This window comes from Myzus persicae, unplaced genomic scaffold, assembly GCF_001856785.1.
Source record: "Myzus persicae strain clone G006 unplaced genomic scaffold, MPER_G0061.0, whole genome shotgun sequence".
Lineage (NCBI taxonomy): Eukaryota > Metazoa > Arthropoda > Insecta > Hemiptera > Aphididae > Myzus > Myzus persicae.
Genome location: NW_019101643.1, coordinates 311,007 through 330,403, shown reverse-complemented (window position 1 = coordinate 330,403; position 19,397 = coordinate 311,007).

Genomic DNA, 19,397 nt, shown 5'->3' with positions numbered 1-19,397 from the left:
TCATTTATATTACGGGTCTACAGCATCCGACTGTTAATAACGATTAAGGTTAGTTTTTTTTTAATATAGTTTACAACTCTTCCGAGTTATATGGAACAAAACAATTATTACAATTTTAGCATACTTTAAACATAAACATAGTGTCATATAAATCACTGGTGTAATTTTTCTTAAATTTTGAGTAGATGAAATTTAAACTAAAATAAAAACATTTCATAACCAACATAATATATGTATTAAATTGCTGTTGTTTTAAAGAGCTCATTATTTTGTTCAAACTTTATTTTGTGTTCGAACAATATATTATTTGAAGCTACGTTATTATTATAAACACATTTTTTTTATCATTATTTATTTTTAGTAGAATTACGATAATTATTTTTTAATATTTTAATCTGAATTTTTAATTTTTTCCATTAACAATTATATTACTATACAAGATAATCTCCACAATAATTTAAACAGAATTTAAAATATCGTACAACTTTCATGAGACTCCCCGAGTAAAAAAAAATATTAGGTATATTATAATGTATATATATACTCTCGTAAACATATTTGAGTATGATCGACCTTTGAGTTATCATAGATAGATGCATTACCTATAAAGATATAGAATTTTGTATTTACTGGTCTATGACTGAAATGTGGTAATAGTGGTGAGAAAATTAATAATCAAACGACGAAGCCTCGGCGGTAATAGAAAATTGAATTTCCTCCAATATTTTTTTTTTTTTCAATCGACTTTGCCTGGTTTTTGCGTTTTCAATATTACTTATAAAATATCATGTGCAAATATACTTGCGTTTAATAAAACTTATCGGGCGTTACAATTTAATTGTATTATATTTGATTATACAAAATACATAAATATAATAGGTTTACACTATACAAGGTGTTTCACCAAGCCTTTCACTTTAATTTTAGATTCTGAGCGATGACTACATTGATTTTACAATAATCACATGTGTTCTTTCACAACATTATAGATTATAAGCAGTCAAAATAATGTTTCGACTTTTAGCTTTGAAGGTGGTTTCTTGGGCGGTTAGTACACTTTTAAAAAGTCAAAATTGAAAATTGCCAGTATTTTACAAAATTATCGAGGAAAACTTAAAATTAAAAAGAAGGAAAAATGGTAAATTTATGTAAAATCTGTTTTTGAAATAATCAATTCAATTTTTTAAATATGTCTCTCAAAATAATAACCGTAGATAGTTCAAATGTTCACCAACTGTTTATATTAATATTATCTATATTAAAGGAAATTTAAAAAAATAGGTTGACTCTTTTTGAGTTATTTATTCACATTTATTTTTTATCAAAATCTCAAGTTCTCGCAAATTATTTCATAGTTAGACGTGTATGAAACTAGTTTAAAGTCAATATGTTAGTGGAAATTATGGTCTTTAAGTACGTTTAAGAATTATAAAAATCGGATTTTGAACAACTGCATAATTGAAGAATATAAACGGAGTTTCGCGTCTTGTGAATCACTCTGTATACCTATTTATACACATAATCATTACTCACACATACATAGATGGGTGTTGTATGAGCGTAATACGTTCGACTGTAATAACCATATAATTTTAACGCGATCGATAGATACCCCACGGTTCGGTGTTTAATACATTGCATGAAATACTTAAGTCTTCAAATGTTGGTAGATAATCTTAAACGAATTGTACAAAAATAATAACTTGTAATCATATTATAAAAACTAATAGTGTTACACGAACGTAATGAATTTTTGTTTCATAATATTATTGGGTTTCGTTATTTTTAATAACATAATTTCAGTTAAATCTTTATTAAATATCAAATCTCATACATGTAATTCCGCGTAAGTATATTACAAAATTATATTTATGTTAAACATCAACAAGTATATAATAAAGTGACATCAAAAAGTTTTAAATTTAAACAATTTTCATTGGACAGGCCTATATCATCGAACGACCTACGATTCTGGGAATGATTGTGTCTGATAGTGTTTTGAAATATTATTGTCGTGAGTTAAAACTTCGGTCGAATTTAGTATATTGTTATTTATCATCTAGCGTTAAGTTTACACACAAATAAATTTTATTTTGTGCTCAGAAGAGATTGAACACGTTCATATGGTAAAAGTGAAATGTAACTTCAGCCGTGAACTACTGGCATCGTAGAAATTTCAAAGTTTAAGTACACTTCTGTCACTTCACGTAGTATGCTACGAAACTTGGAGTAAACTATATACAAGGGTATTGTGATTAATAATTTAAGTTCTGCTCTATTTGGTCTCTCACAAATACAATACGATGATACGATACTAGATTTCATCTAATTTCATAGCCGACATGGCAATATAATTTATAATTAAAATAATAATAGTACTCTACTGGTGCAGTAGTATGTGATAGGTATCATACCATAAGATTTCCATCTGACATTGACTAATTTGCTAAATATGTAACAATATAGGTGAGTACCTGTAGTTTAATCTGATGATTTGCATAGTTTTGTCGGTAATTTTGTGCATAACTTGGTTCGATATGAATCACAATCAGCCTTCGTCACCTTTCAACATGCCTTTTGTAAGATCATAATATTATTCTGACCACGTTTCCACACAATTCCTTTTTTTTTATCCGAACAAGGGTTATAAAAACAATGAGTACCTATCGCATAATCAAATTAAATAAATTATAATTAACTATTTATTATATTGTGTATCTATGAATCTACAAAATAATATTATTTTGTTCCATATTAAAAAAAAAAAACAACTAATGTTTGTATTTTTTGTTTTTCAGGAAATCGATTGATCAAAGGTTTGTCAATCGCTATATATCATTAAAATATGACGTTAACTAGTATCAATAATATTTACGGCAGCAAACAAAATAAAAACCTTCTACCTATATAATATGCACCAACACCGGCTCAGTGAGTTATTCAAATAATAAGTACAATTATTAGAAAGTGTAGATAAAAAAAATATAGCGTTCACTGTTATTGTTATAATATATTATAATAATATGCGTAACTCTGTTTACATTTCTGCAGGATTCCATTAGTGAAAAAAACTTACAATGAATATTAAAATATATTGGCAATGACTGAAATGCGTTATGATATCGATAAGGTTTATGAGTATTTTATTAGTATAATAATACACTCAAATAATAATACTCAAATAAATATTTTGTTGTTTACTTGGGACAGGGATTTTATCTAGAAAAATCGATCGTCGTTGTTCAAAGATATTTTAATCGTAACTACACGCGTATGACGCATGCGTAGTAGATGACTTTCGCACATTTATTGTATTAAGTAAGTAAATTATAATATATAGTATTCAAAGAGTGGGACTTTGGAAACGTTTGTTTGTAACGAATGTGAAGTCAATGTACCTAAGCCTCATTATAATGATACACCTGGAGTATGTTCATAAACCATCCAGCTTTAATATTATAATATCGAAAACGAGCTCGTTTAATCGAATTCGTCCCAAAACGCTTTTTCGGTAAATATAGTATTATCACGAAACTCGACGATAGACGTATATTGTCACTTAATTTGATTCATGTCTCGGATACAGCGGAATAAGTACATTCACATATCTACAACTGTGATTGTGACTCTCGCTTTTTACGTCATCGAGTCAAATCCCTCATTATATCTCGTCACGTACTGTTCGCATATTACTATTGTTATTATATAGCAGTAGGTATATTAAAACATTTTTATTTTTCTGGTCAAAAGTTATGACGACGTGGAATATTCATAATATTTCAAAGGTATACCCAAAGCTATATACCCCGGGACGTTGAGATTTTTTATTTTTTTATTTTGTTAAAGTGGCGGGAACTATGGAAACTCCATTACCACCCCCACTCCACTGTGTGGTCGTACATACAACTACGTAGGTAGGTTATATATAGTGTGTACAGCGTGCTCTAAAGAAAATTCCGAACACCGTGGGGCACCCCGCCGCCGACGCCGTCTCACGATAATTTATCGGCGACGGAATTCTAAGGAAGTACCTTTACCCTATACTCGTTTCATCTCGAGCATCTCGAGTATGGGTACCTACTGCAAATGCGTCTGTCGATATATATCATTATATTCGTACGCATAGAGGTACCTACCTACTCATTTTTTTTTCACTATTCAAAAAGAAATCTCTAATTCAAATGTGTGGGCAATGTTTCGATGGTATTCCTTTTTTATCGTCCAAGTGTTTACTTTAATAATTAACTCGTCCGATGTAAGCGTGTAAGGGATCGTATTAATACGATTGCGCTTTATTTTCGTTGTATACTGCAGAGTATAGAGTTGTAGTGGCAGGATACGGTAAAAAAAAAAGAAAACAAACAAACAAACGAGTAAACCTAACCACGATAGAGTTCCTTTGTGTTTAACGATAATGCATCGTGCCATAAAAACGCACAGCAGAAGTGCCATCGTGGGATATAAATTATTTCGACTCGTATAATTTAGTTTTTAGGTGGCTGCGAACGGAGACGATTCCTCTTCGGCTGTATACGCATATCCAAGCACGCTGCTCAGTTGATGGTTTAATTTATATATTATATTATTTATTATTATTATTATGTGTGTGTGTGTGTGTTTACACAGTGAAAATATAGATTTTCGGTCACACGGCGAACCCCAGGCGCCTATTTTCTCTGCGGAGGAGTGCCAAAAAAAATCGATTCTTTCTACACCGTGTACAAACAACCCACAGCGATTTTTAATTCCGTGTGTGTGTGTTTTGCAATTGTATTATTTCGCCCGCCCACATCGAAGAAACAACACTACGCGGTCTCGAGATATCTGGTGTGTGGATGTGGGGCAGTGTGTATACATTAGTGAGTGGAGAAAATGCTAACAATAATTCGTAATAACTAATAATAATTATCAAAAATATCCTATTAAAATGCAACTCTACAATGTAATGTTGATATTTTGCTAGTTTGCCCTATGGAAAGAAAAACTTATTTTATTTTTAATTTTTATAACAAGGGAAAAATGCAAAAAAAACATTAATAGTTAGGAAATTATAATATAACCAATTGAGGAAAGCTCGATTTACGAATGTGCTGAATTCCAGATTTCTAAACGTAAACTCAAACTATAATAAATTCCATGAACAAATTAAAAATATTTTGGTTACCTTTATATTTGGGAACCCGACAATGTTTTTAATATTAGCCTGTATTATAATTATTACTCAAGTGTTGATATTTTGTTATACTAGTTAGTATAAATTTACTTTGAATATAACCATTGCGAAAACTTAATACGAATAATCATAACTATGACGTATAGTAACTAGTCTACGGATCATTAATAAAGTATAACCTAATATCAGCAATGTATACTATATTACTATATTTGCAACTATCAGGCGGACGGACAGCCTGACAGACAGAATCTGATGGTACGTATAGTTTTATTGGCCAGAACGCGACTTGTACTTTTATTTTGGACGTATGGATAATGAAACTCCATTTAAAAAATATTTCTCATCACAATATGTGCAAATGTATTCATATGTTTCTAGGTGATTTAGCCGATACCCGCATATTAATGATCAGCGATTCACAAACTGTGTATCGAGATATTTTTCCGAGTACACAGTGACTTATAAAAAAACTATTTATAATTAATAATAATAATTGTTATTAATTTCAAATAGAATCTTGTATAATACATTTATTTCGTGCATTCTGATTTGGACTCCATAATAACAAAATCCGATGACTCCCATTGCATAATACGCACAACTTCTCGGAATCCCATAATCGTATAGTCTTCTAAAAAAATTAATAGATGCCTACAGCCACATATCCCATACAGGAAAAGTGATATTTACGGATCGTTCTTTTCATGTCCTTTTATGACCTAATCATATCAGTCGTTTTCTGTCAATGTTTGAAAGACAATAGATGTAAGGTTTCAAGCTAAGAGGCGAAAACATTACTATACATTACCATTTGCTCCCACATATTTATGCGAATCAGGATTTTCAGCTATACCTCAGCCACCCTAACGCAGAACCTGATTTTCGACTCCAACTGTCAAAAATAAAACCGAACATTGCCAAACTTTCAACATAAGCAGCCACACATATCTCATTAGTAATGCTATTTTATTCACGTTAATAAACATTTTTTGCTTTTTTATAATTCGTCATAATTTTTTTGAAGTATAAAATTGTATTAATTTTACTTCAGCTGTATGCTTTATATTCAGTAAAATAATAAAACTGATTATCAGTGGGAATAAATGTTTTTATGTATATTTTCGAGGTACTTACCGCAGGGCGCCATGGCTGAATTAAGTCAAAAAAAGGGCAGTACCGAAAAAAAAAGTTTGGAAACCACTGTTATAGATAGTTGGAAAATACATTATCTATCTTAAAAAAAAAATAATTTTAATTCAATTATAATTACTATTATTATACATTTTGAAAATTAGATCTTAAGGAATTACGAAAACTTAACTTCAATTTTTTTAAATTGAAAAAGCATATAATACAAGGTTATTTGTTCTGTATATTAATTAATAGGTAGTTATAGACTTACCAATGAAAAACCTTGAATTCGATTAAATTTATACAAGTCAACCACATTTTGTTTTTGAAATCCCACATTTTGAGAGTAAAAGTGGTTAAATTAAATATGTTTTTGTTATTATGACTGAATCATTTTTATATTAAAATAATGAATTGCTGAAATTCTCTATTACACTAATGTATTTTGAATTTCGGCAAAAACCAATTATGTTAATTAAGTTCAAGCCGTAAATTGCACGGTTTTTTCTTTTAAATATTTAAGTTAATTTTTTTAAGTACCAGTTGCATGGACATTAGAATTATCTGCATTGATTACAGTTCTTATCTACTAAGGTTCCATGAAACTTTCAAAAATGTTTAACTGACTAGATCAGTAAATAAAACCTATCGTTCTAAATGAAATAGAATTATACGTTATCTAAAATTAAAATAATTAAATTAAATTTGCTATCGTTTCATCACGGTCGAAGTTTTTTTTTCTCAAATAAACAGACCTCTAATATGGTGCATCTGATGGTACATACAATAGTAATGATTTAAATAAATTAGATACCAAGTGTACAATTTTAATCACACATCATATTCTGACATGATGTTCAAACAAATAATTTAATGTTTAAAGGTAATAATTAGGTATTTTTTTTATTTTTCAACTCCGTAGTCTATACTGAATAACATTATACTGTCGGATCGTTTTGCATGGACAGTGAATATAAAATATGTTTGATGCTGATACAATTAACTTTTTATATTTTTATAACCATCTCATATTTGCTTAATTGAAAAATACATCAAATAAAAAAATTACAAAAAAAAAAACAACATACTATTTTATTATTTATTACAAGTTCAACTATTAGATTGAAATATTGAAGTATACTCATTGGATAAATTTAATGATATCACATTTAACAGAAGTTTAGTATTTTCCTGAACAAACATAATAATGAATTATATAATATCTATTATAAAAACGGCTGTATACTTTAACGGGCATATATGAATAAAACTTATTCTTATAGTAATATTTCTCACAGCGATTAACGTCAAAGCTGTTTTTAATAAAATTATGAAAATTAAAATGCTTTTATGATACATTGTTAAAATAAATAAACACTAATAAGTTTCCGGAATTTGTCTGGAAAACAAATTTCTCGCACATCGTATGGGTAAGTACTGCAACAGTGGGTTACCTACTCATATAATATGTGCGTATCGTACGTCCTAACAACTAAACCGATTCGCATTCTCAATGTAGTGTAGTTACCACGGTTTCGGTACTGTCCCACGTAACTGAAACCACGTATTCGTTTCTATTATATCGAACGATGAAAATTTCGAGATTATTTCGGTACCTATTGTCCTACTGTATATAGATACGCACCAAACCCAAACGATGTATTTTCGGGGACGTTATATGAACGTGCTTGGTAAAACGAATCGCCAGTATTACCCTACGCAAAAACTATGTATAATAATAATATCATAAAGATAATAGAACAGTCGAGTCCTTAAAATAGGATCCCTCCCTAATTTCATAATAATAGTTTTAAACGCAACTGAAAATATCTTAGGTACCTGTGAAATCTTGGATAAAATTTCAAAATTCGCGCTTCACATCAAATGTTAAAACACACAACAAGTATTTACTATTGTTTTTTTTTGTTATTATATTTTCATAAAAGACAATTAATGGGTACCTACTAAAATAGAAGAAACATTAAAATTCTAGTAAAGTAGTAAGTCTAATGTTAATTTACTAAAAATATATTACATGATTTTGTATTTTTATGAGAATAATTTTCTGTAATCGTGATATTATTCATGTCAGAAAAACTTTGCTATCAATTTCTCCAAGTATGTCAGCAAATTAAGGTTGTCCCTTTTGCTCAATGTTGGCTTAAGTTATTTCTCTCTTTATAAGCGCAGTTCATTCTGATGCCTGTGAATAATATGTTATTATTATGATCATTGCACGTTTGATGGTTTTTTCTACATCAGTCTAAGGCGAATTCTCAATACGAGGTAGTCGTCGTTACATAGTTATTTTATCGCCATCGAAACCCGACGGTGAATTCCAAGTCAAATGTGTACATTTTTCGTTTTCGGTTTTCAACGAAACATTTCAGATCCTATTATTATTATATAGGTAAACGCGTGTTGCATTATTGTTATTATTATTATTATTACTATTATTGTGTAGATTGTATATTATGTGTTTTTGTACGAAAGTGCATTTAGAGCAAGTATCGTGGATTTCCATTGTATTGTTCTGCGTATGCGATGTGAAATCTATTTATTTCAAACCGTGCAAATAATATTCTTAGCATTCACAACGATAACATCAAAGATAACCTAGGTAGCCATTCGATTGAATGTATGCCAATAAGAAAAATTGTACAAAATATAATCTATTATAACAATACATATATGGTGCTCAAAATATGTGAATAAGGATTCCCGACGATAGAATATTGACATATTCAGCGTGCCCAGGTGGATTAACTTTTCATACTTGCACTTCACAGAAACTGGTATTATTTGAAACAGAGTTTATATTGTAGGTACTTATATTGTGTACTCATAACTTACGTATATAATATGAATTTTAAATACGATGAAAGTTATACATTTTGATTTTGATTGGTCAACATTTTCAAAAAATTATCCGCCAAATAGTGTGAAGCAAACAAAAGTGTGATTCTCATTTGAAGAACAAAAATGTGCATCATAGCAGGACAGTATTCTTGAGAATTTGATAATAAGGGTTTAGAGTACATTTATGAATTCCATAAATCAGAATTTGAATAAATTCTATTAAATGAAAAATGGAGGGTGGACATGTTGGGTGGACTACTCTGTAGATATTGATTTTAAATATAGATATACAATTTTATAATAATATTATTTGAAATTTTTTTATTGAAATGTTTTTAATTTTATTTGTACACCCCAGAATTCCTTTGTATATAAAATTAAATTTTTGAAAAATATGACGTCAAACCTTTGTAAATGGAAAGTGCACAACAACTATTTCGCAACTTCGTTATTCTTATCACCAGGATAGTTTCCGAAAACATTAGATAACGTTTACTCAAACAATCGAAAAATAAATTGAATAACTTGGACACAGACTCAGATATTAAAGTGTAGAATATATCGATGTATTAAAGTGTAGATAACAAGATCAATATAATATGTCACCACTCGATTATTTTAAAACGACAAAATGTTTGATGGAAATCTAAGTTTCATATCATTATTTATTTTTAATTACTATATTATTGTTTGACGGCGCAACAATAGATGTACGTGGTAGGATATTTGATAGCAATAGTGATTCTTGTAGAATTTCAGTCGACATTTGAAAAACAACACGTTATATTTATAATGTCTGTCCAAATACATTCTGATTAACTCACTGCCTAAAGTAAAAAAAGATAATTCAAATAGAAAAAAAAAAATGTTAATGTCGGTGATTTACATAAATTTAAAAAAATATCACATTTTGTTTAGAATTTTTAGTGAAGAAAAATATCGGTTAAAAGAAAATGTTTGTATAGCATTAAACTAAAAATATCCATTCCACACTACGCGTCGGATTAACATGAAATTTGCATAAGTGCATTATTCTTTTAGCTTTAATTTCTCCGTACTTTATTCGACAGCTGTGGTGTCTGTATATGATTCTATAGAACTACATTACATATTCAAAGAATATTGATTAATACTTAAGCACCTTTTATAAATTAAATTTAAAGTCTGGACTAGGGTATTATGTACATAGTAATTATTTAAATATTAAGTACACCATAATCCGTCATATAAAAAATAAGCTCGAATATTGTTAAGTTCTATAATACGTTAGATTAAAACAGAAAAATGATTTTCAATGAATCAAATATACGTAACATTTTAAGAGAAATATATTTAATATTTTTAGCAAAAATAATTATGTTTTATATTATTTTCTTAATCAGTGAATAATTAATTAGAATGGTAGTGTACACTAGTATAATATGGAAGTATGCAACTAATTACTGAGGTAGGCATTCGTTGTTATGACGGTGATCTTTGTAAATATTAAGGATGGAAAATTAATTCTTAAATAATTAGTATCTCTTAAAAATATACCTAATATTTTATAATGGCTGTAAAAGTGTTATGTCATATTATCCGTCTGATAATAATATTATTTGTTATTACGTAATAATTGTACACAGAAAACTAAATCATTATTTTTAAAGTTATAAACATTATTTCAATTTAATTAGTAATTACCGTATAAATAGCATAGGTAATGTTAGAATATTTTATTTAATTATATTGTACGTGCCTTTAATTAATGATTTGATTTAATTTATCATGATATGTACCTAATCTGTATATTTCTTTTATTCATATTATTAGAAACAAAAATAATTATTTAAAAAAGTTCAATAAAGACAGAAACAATGGCACTTATTTAAATACAGCCCACTGGGTATGCATGGATTTTTTGGGTATGTATGGATTTTTAATGGATCAGTTATTAAAAATTATGAAAAATTGCATAGCACTGGTGGAGTGGTTTATTTGTCCTTTGTACAATAATTATACACATTTGTGTCAGATATAATTGTGTACATTATTTTTTAAGTCCAATGTCAATATTAGTCCATTATACATTTTATATGAAAACTTTTTAGTAATCCTGAATAGGATTTATACAGATTGGACTAAAACATCATAGAAATAACATTGTTAATTCAAAAATTATCCGAGTCTTATTGATTGCACAAACAGTCTGATATAACGACATTTTACACCAGCTATAATATAGAATAACTTACACTCAGATATTTTCGATGTTGCATTCGTTGAAAAACAATATCACATAATAGTATTGAATAATACTTGGTATTCGATAACTTAGCATTTGTTACAAGACTTTAATTTATTTGAATAAATATTATAATTACAATATTTTATACAACTGTTTCAAAATCATAGTCCTTAGACCATTATAGTTCTTAACACGGCGTTCTGGTTAGGCATTTTCGGTGCATTATCGTTGTAGTTGAAACCTTGAAACACTTGAAACATAATTTCTTTCTTTTATTTTTTGGGATTCATTTTTCAATAATAAAACAATGTTCACAGGGCATTTTGTTTAATCGTTTCAGGCTGTTTAATAACTGTCACAAGTATTATTTTTCAGGATCTTAGTAATAGCGGTGATACAACTATAATAGTTCATATTATGATAATATATTTACCTATTATATAGTTTATGACGTTTATGTATTAAAAAATATATTTATTACAACTGAGTTTAATTTCAGGTCACTAAGAATGCAATTATTAGCAACACATTTTGTTTTATCAAAACAATATTACAAGTAAAATTACAATTAATTTAAATAAAATAATATGTTTATTTGTAACACAGTTTTATGGAAATATTCACACTTACGAGGCAGCACCATTAGCCATTTTTTGTACATAATGTTATCATCAAACCGTGTTCATAAGAGCTATTAGCTTCTACTAAGAGCTTCTAGTTCAAAATATATGAAATTCCTAGGTGTGCTATTGGAAATTATTTAATTATTTTCTTAACGATCCCATTTTCAAACATCATAAATTCGAGTTAAATAATATTACGTGCACAAAAAAATTTTAATTATACCACCGTGACCAACCGTTTTCAAATGTTAATTTCGTTAATGAATTTAAACAAACTTTGATATATTTTTTTATTATTTTAATTACGAGTATGTTAAAAATGACTTGCGAATAAATAATCAAAGAATTAAGTTTAAAAAAAATTAATTATAAACATCGTATAATGATATAACATAATTAAGTTAACCGGCATAATTTATATTTATTTGACTATAATGATTTTAATTTATAATATAGAAGCGGGGAAAATGTGCGTTAGAAAAAAAGAGAAGTGGCAAAACTTAAAATCATTGTATTTATGTCACCATCTGCTCAAATTCTCAAATACACTATGACTTTGCAATGATGAATATTAAAAATTATTTTCCGAGTGAAATTTTTGAATTGTGTTCATAAAACAACGACAAATATTTTTATTAAGTAATTTACTTTAGAATGCCACGCGCGTCTTAAATGCGTTCTAGACTTTATATCGTCTCGCAGAACGGTCGTTTATCTTTGTCAGTTAATTTGTATTTGATTTGTTTTTAAGCTGTCGTCGTATTTTTTTACGTCTTATTCTCCGGATGTGCAAAGTCAAATATTATAAAGGTACACTTAATTATACATTTGTTATAATTATCGCTGTTATTAATTATATTATGTCAGCGCATTAAGCGAGGGCAGTTGAAGAATAATGAAATTCGTCGCTTTGCTTGCGCACACTCCGCCGGTGGACTTCTTCCAGTTCAAATCGCTTCCAGATCTCATCCTTACATGAGGTATAGATTGTTCACACATCGAGAAGTTCTAGACCGGAGAAGGAGAGGGGGGCTCATCGTCATAAGTGGGGTGCATGATAATATATGCATATAAAAAATTACGCACATTACAACGCCCATGTTCGATCGATTGCGCACACACACACACACACACACACACACACACACACACACTGCGCGACATAATACTTTGTCGTTTAAAACGGACTTTCGTGCGTGAGTTTAAGTGCTAATGTACGCGTATACAAAACATACATACCTACATAAAAAAGCGTACCCCCTGGCATAGTCGTTTCGTGACCATAAGTATAAATGGCTATAATATTATTATATATTCCGGCCGGCCGATAATGTCCGTTCCTTTCTCTCAGCAGTGGTCTTCTCTTCTCTCCTTCTCCCTCTCGGACCATTCCTTCACCGCCTCTCGATCTCGATCACCGCCCAATCGTCGGTAGAGATGTAGAACGTGTGGGGACTGAGTGTGACCGAACAAATTGCACTGGAGCCTGTTTTTTAGTACTGTAACATTTACCATATATTATAAACGCCACACACGCGTGCGTATGTGTAGGCGAGTATTGTGCAAGAGACCGCTAAAGCGTGCGTCCACACAATAAGCGCGTTTAATATTCGGTAATGGGCACCGATTAACCGCAGCTAAAAGACCAGAAAACAAAGGACTCTTCTCTTTCTATATCACACACACACACACACACACACACACACACACACACACACGAACACGTCGCTTATACACGAATGACAATGACTATATAGCCGCCGGTCTGTAATATAATCTCATCTCCTCCCTTGNTCTATCACACACACACACACACACACACACACACACACACACACACACACACACACACACACACACACGCGCGCGCGCGCGCGCGGCCGGTCTGTAATATAATCTCATCTCCTCCCTTGCGCATTCCGGGCGTCCGAGATCTGATTTGTACTCAGCCAGTGCTGGCTTTACGACCCGCGATTTTCGAAAAGCACCCGAAACCCTCCTCGACATCCATGCACCACTGGCAAGAGTTTCTCGTCGTATCGGATATTATAATATTATATACGTTCTATAGTCTGTACAGTGCACAATGGTTATCAATGATAACTTATCATGCTAGGCGACCGAAATTTAACATTAAAAATATCAAATTAAAAAGATTGTTGCGAGTTCAAAATAATGATTTATCATTATACAATATATTAAAAATTATATCAAAGTAGTGACACGCAAAATCTATGTTTCTAAATAAATTAGTTTAAGCATTTTGCACACATAGTTTCTCATAAATTTGGATACATTTTATTGCCTTCATATTAATGTTACCTAAAATTACACAAACCACCAACAGTCATATTTTGAAACACTACGCTAATTTTCTGATGATATAACATATACGCGATATAATAAGACGTTCTTATGGCCTACATCAGGACGCATATTTATTTAAATATTTTTTTATAATTTGCCAATTTTTTTAAAGTTTAGCATCAACGAACAATAAAGTTTCGGAACCATCGTGATTAGAGGCAGCGCAACAATAACGGTCGTTCAACAATATAATCGGTGTGATGTGATTACTTTTATAATATTATGGATTTATTAGAACACAAGTTTCAAACGTGATAAATAATAAATATACTTTAATAAGCGTATAAATTATAAATAAATATAATAATTTAAATTGAAAATAATTTTTATCATCTGTTCTGATATCCGGGTGGTTTAATTTATTTGTAATTATTTGCAAGGTTCAATTTTATAATAGTTATCACGTAAATGATTTTTATTTTTTAATCATATATTGTTCTTAAGTTGAGAAGTGCAAGAGTGGTAGGCCATATTTTATAAAACATTTTATGATACTAACTATAAACAAACCCTGAATTTAATTTAAGTCTTATTTCAAATTATACCTTTAATGACTTCGAAAACAACTGAAAACGGTTTATTATAGTACAATTGTACAAGTTATCTCTACATAACAAAATATTTTATTGATACATTGTTAATAATGGAATAAGAAAATAAAAGTTGAGTATCAAATTGTTCGAAGTTCTTAACAATACGACTATGATCATTATATGGTTTTCGAGTTAATAGAAATCATAATAAAGTTTTCCAATTTTATTGTTAAGTACTCCGAAACACAATTTTATATAAAAGCCAAATATATTGTACAACTAACACTTTCAAAATTGGTGGGTAAGACAATTATATTTCAAAAATTAGCCGCATAATATGAGAATAAACAACGAAGAAGGAAGTATTGAAGTTTTTCAAATTACCTATTTTTATACATTTTCTGTATATTAAAAATGTTTTTATATTTGCATTAATGTATATATATATTTATTAAATATAAATGAAATTATTTTACATTATAGAAATCCATACAAATAATTATGTATCGGTTATTTTAGTTATATTTATATGGACATTTCAAACTTTTTTGAATTTTGCTTGTAGGTCAAAAACTAAGTAAATGTAACATGTCCTCATTAGTTTTTAGTTTTAATTAATATTCAATGATAAATCATTGAGTACAAATTAAATTTAACACATCCATTACAATGGTCTACTTCGATGACTCAAAATAATATTCTGCTATCGGTACAGTAGAGTGACTTTCGTGGTTTTCGTCGATATTGTTTTTGTACATTATAATTAATGTAATACATAATTATTTATCAGCTGTACACACTTATATATTCAAATTAAATACTTTTAGTAACCCATGTAATTTTATGAATATCCAAAAAGTTGTACTCGATGTGCAGAATTGCAAAACATCAAAAAGACAGATAATCGTTTCGTATTATTATTCAGTATTCGGTAATTAGATTAATCCTCCTATTCAAACAATATCAAACAAAAAACCTCATTCTACTCAATAAATATATTAAGTTATTAATAAAACAGCTAATAAGTAAATAAAGAGGGTAGTATTTACTTATGTGTACATGAGAAATAATTGAAAGTAAAAAAAGTAAATCATAAGTATAAGAAGGAAAAATTCGTATTATGTACCTTACTCCAAATAAAGCTCACCGAAGTGAAAAATCGTTTGATGGAAAAAAATGTAGAAATATATTTAAACATCTTTTAGGGTAAGAACTATTAAATGTATGGTTATCAGGTGTATTGGAACAGGGTGTTCCGTGAAAACAAGAAAATATGAAATACCTCTCAAAATATAAGTAAACAAATGTATTTTTAATATTTTTTATGTATTGAAAACAGAAACTCAAATATGATCTATTGATATGACATTATTAAAAGTTCAAAGGTAAAAAATATCATGTCTTGAAATTAATTTCCGTAAGATGGTGTACATTCGATACTAACATCGCGTAATATTTCACGGTTTGGTGACATTCATTGGCCTACAAAATCGTCAGACTTAACGGTGTGCAATTTTTTCATGTGTGGTTATCTCAAAAACAGAGTGTTCACCACTCTTCCCGCAAGAATAATTGGCTAGTTGAAAATTCATATTCAAAGAGAAGTAACTGTGATTCCGGAGGGATGATAAAAGCACGGCGATGTTATAAGGACATTAATTTAAATACATGATAGGTGTTTTTCAACCTTTGACCTCATAATGGCATATAATTAAGTTTCTGTTTTTGATAGAAACAATTTTTTCAATACATATTTTTCTGTTATTTAATCTCATATTTTACCGATCTTCTAGAACACACTGTAAATAAGCTATACAGACATGACATAATACATTTAACTGATAACTTTAATGAGATCAATTATTAAAAGGTAAAATTTATTTAACATCACTCTCTGGTCGTCATATATTTTAAATTATGGAAACTAATTTCAAGATTTAATATCAATGAAGTAAGTACAATATTCAACCAAACATAATTAAATTTTCAGTCATAAAATGATTTATAACTGAAAAGCATTTTATTTAACTACTACAAACGAGTTAATACTAAATTTAATAAAATATCTTATAGGCTTAAAAAATTTGTCTTAGTATCAGGTCATATATAATTATTTACTCGGTAAAGGTACTGTGTGGGTAAGCAAAACATAAAATATGAATGAATTAAAGTTTGAAAATAATATTATGCAAGTAGACACAGTACTTACCTAATAAATAAGTGACAATATTGTTGTTCAAGGTTCAAACGTAGGTACGTCAAACGGTCGCGTCAGACGTCACTGATATATTATAGTGCTACCGTGAGTAAAAACAGTAAAGAAAATACACTTATTGTACCTAAATATTTCGTTCATTTAAAATTCGCTATAAAAATAAAACAGCATTCATAAAAATACTTAACAATTAATAAGACTGCTCCGGGACGCCTCTGATTCCAGGTAAGTGTATACAGCACGTAAATTATAACAATTCAGAGGTGCATAATATTATATAATAAATAATAATATGATCTTTTGTATATGCATATAATATATGATATTATATTATATTCGTGTATATATATTGTATAATCTGATATCCAAATGGCGGCATCGGTGACGGAGCTACGGAGTAATGGAGATTTTATTGTCATAACCGTTTTGTTGAGCGTAAGTTATGGCACTAGTGCTCCTCCTCCTCCACCGAGGGCCCGGCGCGTAGGCGGTCACGGATAACGCCGAGCAAATTGTATTTCGCGACGACGCGGTCGTATTCGATTTCACGAGATCAAATCGTAAAGACGTTTTTCTCTCGTTATTTATCATTCGCTCGTCGTATGCACACACACACACACACACATAATATATATATATACAACAAATAAATAAAAAACATTCACTATACGCACAGTGATCCCATTGAAAAGCCGAATAAAAATATTCGGCAAACGCGTTCGTTCGGAAGGGTTGGCGTCGTGACTGGAAAACGATTTCGTACAAATAGACGACGCTGCAGCACACAACAAGGCGATTCTCTTATCGTTGTGCAGTCATTTTCTCGATAAATTTAAGTGTTCTTGAAAACGTTTTTTTTTTTTACTGAAGTCATTACAAATACCTAGGTACCTACACACAACATCTTTGGAAAAAAAATGCGTCTTTTACCTACGGATTTTTATCATTATCGTTTTAAGTTTATAATACATTATGAAAAAAAATCTTCTCGCGTGAGTGTAATATTCAGTATAAAAAGTTTCGTTTTCATCGCCGGCAGCCACTCACAACTATTATAACCATGGTTATACACCTGGCTATACACGCGTAATAAAATTGATAACCATCGTGTGCCGTAGGTAAATAATATTATTATGTACAGGACGCATACATAATACCTAAATAAATGCGCGCATGTCCTGACGCAGCCCAGGACGAACATCGTCGACGGTCCGATGGGTAGTAGTGATAATATTGCTCGAGGAAAAATCCTCAGTGCCACACTGGCGGTCACGTACTCCGACCTCGCGAAACTTTGTGTTTTAAAGGATTATCGAGTGACGGTACACGGTGCAAGAAACACGCACACTCTCCCACACACACACACACACGCACACACGCGCACCATATACATATATTATAAGTATAGATATGCAGGTTAAGTTAGAACCGTCAATATCCGACGACGTATCAATAATAATATTTGATACAGGGTGATTCACCAAGTATAAGATCATCCCGTTTTTCTTCAGCGAGTTAAAATAATGGCGTTTCGTCCTCGAAATCTGATTTTTGGAATTTATAGTTACGTGTACCTACACAAATACCTATACATTTACTTATACAAACCATATTTTTCTAACTTGAGATATTTTGTTCTACTTATAAGCAGTGGGTTCTGTGACGTCAAGTTATCAACATTTTTAGTATTGTAGTCCTTAAAAATGGTTTTAAATAGAATATAAAATAGCTGTATTAATGGATCTAGTAATATTGGATAGATGATTCGACGACTTGTATAAATTTACTAGCTGAAGTACCCAGCGTTGCCCTGAAAAACTCCTTTTAGGTGTAAGACACTGTGGAAGCAAAGTCTTATTAAATGTACATTATATCATTTTTTAATGTGTAGCGGTGTAGCCAAATGTGTATTTTTGGTTTTTTTCATATTTACAATATTATTTTAGAATATTATGAGTAATATTGTTGAGTGCAATATATTTTTTATGCTTAGTAAATCGTTTTTGCTTTTTTTTTTATAATCAACCGAATTCATCGGTGTGTATTTTTTTTCATATTTACAATATTATTTTAGAATATATTATGGGTAACATTGTTGTGTACAAATAGTCTTCTTGTACAAAGCCGTTTCGCATTTTTCATAATACCTCCTTGCGTACAATATTTTTGGTTCTTTCCTTCGGGCAACAGTAATACCAGACTATCAGAAGAGCTTACACTTGAACAGGCAACGTATAATTGGCGATGGGAGAAACAATCATTCCTT